We start from the raw sequence: 5,390 nt of genomic DNA on the forward strand, positions 1-5,390 counted from the left end.
TATATCTATACAGACAATATATTTTCTTTCTTTTTTCCTTTTTTATAAAGAGAAAACTGTTACATGGTGTTGTATAGAGTATTGCCTATAGTTATTAAGCAAAAAATAAAGCATAATAAAAGGAGAAATATTAATAACCATTACTGTATATAAATAGGCACCTTTGTACCACCTAGTAACAAATATATTTGCAATGACTGCTTAGAGCCAACCTCCAACTCCATTCTAATTCCTTGCACTAGCCAGATTCCTAAGACAGTACTTTTGCACTGCAAGGCTTCTGTAAGGCAAAGGACATGGTCAATAGGACAAAATGGCAACCAATAATTGTGAAAAGATCTTTACCAACCCTATATCAAATAGTGTGCTAATATCCAACGCATACAAAGAACTCAAGAAGTTAGTCTCCAGAGATTCAAATAACCCTATTAAAAATGGGGTACAGAGCTAAATAGGGAATTCTCAACTGAGGAAGCTCGAAAGGCCCTAAAGCACCTCAAGAAATGTTCAGCATCCTTAGTTATTAGGGAAATGCAAATCAAAACACTACTGAGATTCTACCTTGTACCAGTCAGAATGGCTAAGATGAAAAACTCAGGGGACAGCAGATCCTGGAGAGGATGCGGGGGAAAAAGGAACCCTGCTCCATTGTTGGTGGGATTACAGACTGGTAAAACCATTCTGGAAATCAGTTTGGCAATTCCTCAGAAAATTAGACATAGTACTACCTGCTGACCCAGCTATACCACTGCTGGGCATATACCCAGAAGATGATTCTACATGTAGTAAGAACACATGCTCCACTATGTTCATTGCTGCCTTATGTATAATAGCCAGAATCTAGAAAGAACCCAGCTGTCCCTCAACAGAGGAATGGATACAGAAACTGTTGTCTATATACACAATGGAGTACTATTCAACTATTAAAACAATGAATTTATGAAATTTTAGGCAAATGGATGGAACTAAAAAGTGTCATCCTGAGCAAGGCAACCCAATCACAAAAGATGACACATGGTATGGACTCACTAATAAGTGGAAGTTAGCCCAAAATCTCAAAATAAATAAGTTACAGTTCACCCAGCACAGGAAGCTCAAGAAGAAGGAGAACTTAAGTAAGGGTGCTTTAGTCCCTCTAAGAAAGGGAACAAAATACTCACAGGAGCAATAAGGGAGACAATGTGTGGAGCAGGGGCTGAAGTAAAGGCCACCCAGAGACTGCCCTACCTATAGGATTCATCCTATAAATAGTCAACAAACCCCAACACTTCTAATGATAACAAGAAGTGTATACCAAATGGAGCATGCAATGGTTGTCTCCAGAGGGGACTTGCCAGAGACTTACAAATACAGAAGAAGATGCTAGCAACCAACTATTGAACTGGGCATGGGGTCCCCAATGGAGGAGCTGGAGGGTGGTCCAGAAGAGCTGAAGGGGCTTACAGCCCCATTGAAAGAACAATGATTTTAGCCACCCAGATGTCCCAAATCTCCCAGGGACTTAACCATCAACCAAGGGGGCACAAATGGTTCCAGCGAAAAATGTAGCAGAGGAAGGCCTTGTTGGGCACCAATGAGAGGAATGGTCTTTGGTCAGGTAAAGGCTCAACAGAGGCCCCAACAAAGGGAAACCGAGGGGGCGAGGCGGGAGTGTGTTGGGTGGAAGGACATATACATGGAGGCAGGGGGAGGGAGGAGGGGTTGGGGGTTTTGCGGGAGGGGGAAATTGGGAAAGGTTTACCATGGCATTGCAAATGAAGATGATATTTTAAAAAAAGACAGTACTTTTGCCCTATATACCAGAGCTGAGAATACCTAGAGTTGCTTATATATGATTTCTTCAGAAAATGACTTCTGTTGTTATTTTGATTTGCTTATGAAGATTTAATTAATAGATAATAATAACTTATTTGACTCATTTACATCATTTCTCATGTTTCACTATCATAAACAGCATGCCAATGTAACTGCACTTAGGTCATTTAATGTATGTGAATATATATAATTATATATATACAAATATTTATATAAATGAATATATAAATATATGTGAATATATATTCCTACTTATTATATTGCTGCATTAAAGAGCTTGTACATTAAATGTTTCTTAGCTGTCAAAGATATGTTCATTATTTTAGAATGTATAAGAATATGCATTTAATTCTGTCACCAGTAATTTATTCAGAGAATCCTGCCATGTACATCCAGTTCTAAAATTTTCCTCTTATAATGATTTCTCACATAAGGAAATTTTTCTCCTTGTATTTAATATTGCTAGTGGATGATGTCCTATTGCTCTGTTCCTTGAATATTTTTACTTATTAAACTTTCATTTTAACCTTTTATTTTAGAGAAGTATTTTAAAGAATTTTGAGTTTTGCATGGGGAAAAAGAAATAGAAGGGAAAGGTTACACAGAACATGACAAATTGGTTGTAGTAGAGAAAAGTATATTTAATTATAATAGAAAATGCTTTCTAAATTCACATTCAGAGATGGATCCCAGGCACAAACCATTTCCTTCCAGAACCATTAGCAGGTTCTTGAGCCTTGCTTATGTTACTTCCCAAATGGTCTTTCAGTTTACATGGTTCTCATACCAATTACCAGTTGTGACCATACAGAAGTGCTTATTGATTGTTAGTAAGAATGAATTAAATATTTTTGTTAAAATCTGTATATATGGAAATTAAAGCCTGGGGAGATTGTGCATCTGTTAAGAGTTCATAATGCTCTGCAGAAAACCAGAATTCAGTTCTGGTGTACACTCTGGACTGCTTACAAATACCTGTCACAATATCTCCAGGGGATCTGATGCTTTCTTCTGGACCTCATTGTCATACTCATGTTTTCACACACATACACACACACACACACACACACACACACACACACACACTTTACATACTATAAATATAAATCAGTAAAATATATGTACCTTTTAAATCAATATCAACTTAGATCTGGCCAAACAAGTACCTGGAAGAAACTCAGTCCAGTTACACACCTGTCGTGCTTTCCCTGTTTTTTTTTCAGCTTCTTAGTGGAGTCAGGGAAGCATTCACCATAAGGCTGATTTAATTCTTAGGCTATTTACTTTTTGTCAATGGAATACAACATAGACATATCTGGGTAGAGGCAACCTCTATTGAGAAAATATCTCTATTCACACTTAATTTTTTGATCAATTGCTTTGGTCTTTGTGTACCATTTCTATGAATGGTATATGTGATTTTTAACATAGTGAATCATATCATTATTATTTTGACAAGGAAAACATAGGATCTCCACATTGCTTGAGTATGTGAACATTTATTTCAGCAATACGGATTTTTTCCAATTTATGAATAGAGATAGGCTCTGGTTTCCTTCATCATAAATTTATTTTCCTATTTAGAGGTCATTTGTCTTTTAAACAAATAGATTGTTTCTTCAGTGTCCATACTAAATAGGCTTATTTTCTTGACTTTTATATCAGAGAATTCACTTTGCTCTCAAGTTTTATACCTTATAACTTTGCTTAACTCATTTATTTAAAAATAAATATATAATTCTTTATTGTTTAAATTGGAATAGAATTAGGTCTCATTCCTTCCTTCTTTCCTCCGTCTAAATATTAAATATTCCTAAATATTTCTTCTAAATATTCTCCCTTCAACCTTTCCCTTCTCAAGATGACAGCCTTTTGTTTCCTTTTTATATTTGTTACATTCATAATTGTATATGTGTATATGTATACGTACAAATATAAATAAATTTAACCTGCTGAATCTATTTCTGTTGGTTGTGTATGTGTTTTCAAGCCTGATAGCTTGAGCAACCAGTAATGGGGAGAACATCCCTGGGAGTCATTAATTCCCTTACTCTTACAGTTAAAGTTTATTCCCAGCAGTCCAAAGTAACCTAGAGTTCTTTCTCTTAGGTGGGGACCACATAAAAAATTTCCATTTATGTGTTTACATGTAGATTGATATTGCAGGTCTTCTGGCTTTGTCTGTGCATCAATTTCTATGAGACAATTTCAAATCAGACATCTTGATATTCTACCTCTCACAATGTCTCTTTCCTGTCTTCCTTGGTTCTCTCTGGCCCAAAAACACAGGAGTTGTGATGTAGATTTATCTGTTGTGGTTTGAATTTACATAATATGTTGATTTCTGTGTTGTAATGTAAAAAAAATGAGTTTTTGTGGTGGTGTATAGTAATTGATTAACAGTAAGTAGAGGGTTCTTTGAAAAGAGTTGGTAGCTATACTTATCTGTGGGCATAAAGATATGATATGATAAGTAAAGGGAATTATGCTAGTCCAGCAAAGTGGGAATGGTAGATTCTTTTCTAAATTCCTAATTGTCACAATACCTAGGAAACTAGAAATATGTATAATACAATGTAAGACTTCCCTCCTTGTGAGTAGACCTAAAGTCTAATCAGACAGCTATTGGTTACTATGAACACATGAGTGCCACTTGTTACACTTTTAGCCATATCTTGCAATGTCGGTAATTATGAGTTCACAGTAGTTGCATCTGGGTGGATTGTTTTCCTTCCTTGACAATTTGAATAGTATTTTTCTAAAACTATGAAAGACAGACTGCAGGAGATACTTTCAGGTCGGATATGCCTCTAGCCATCTGAATAATGTATTTTAAGCATTTGGTGTCTTCAGAAATAAAGGCAATCTCTTGAGCCCTGAGCAGCAACTAAGTGTTCCATTAACAATAGATATCGGTTTTGTAATTATCTGAACTGCCCTGAACAAGACTCTGAAAGAAGGTTTCTTTTGTTTTGCTACTGGAATTGTTAGTCTATTGCACTTACAGAGATCATTGTCAGGTCAAGAGATTTAATATCCAGATGATAGAAATAGATACAGATACAGATAGACAGAGATACAGATATACATGTATAGCTATAGGACAGATATGTATATATAACTCCAAATACAATTACAAGAGAATTATCCAAGTACAGATACATGGGCAATTGCATATATTTCCATACATATAATTTATATTATCAAGATATTTTGTGTAATTTAGGTAAACATATGATTCCTTGACATTTTATCAATCTAAATGTTATTTGGTCTCCCATCTCTTTCTATAATGACCTTTCTCTCAGTTATCTTCAAACAATGTTTGGTTTTAAATTCCTCTAATTTCTCTAAGGGCTCTGACTAGGAATTCTTATATTGAATAAAGATGGTGAAAATAATCATCTTTTCTTGTTTAAGATTTGAGAGATAGCTTGAAAATTCCCCACTCTGCATTCTAGTATGATGCTGGAAGTGTTATAAATAGCCAGATCATGTTAGACTCCCTCTCGAAATTGTAGTCTATTCAGGCTTGTAGATTCTCTTTCTATACAAGTGGAGTTTAATTTTATCCG

This window comes from Apodemus sylvaticus, chromosome 5, assembly GCF_947179515.1.
Source record: "Apodemus sylvaticus chromosome 5, mApoSyl1.1, whole genome shotgun sequence".
Taxonomy (NCBI): Eukaryota; Metazoa; Chordata; class Mammalia; order Rodentia; family Muridae; genus Apodemus; species Apodemus sylvaticus.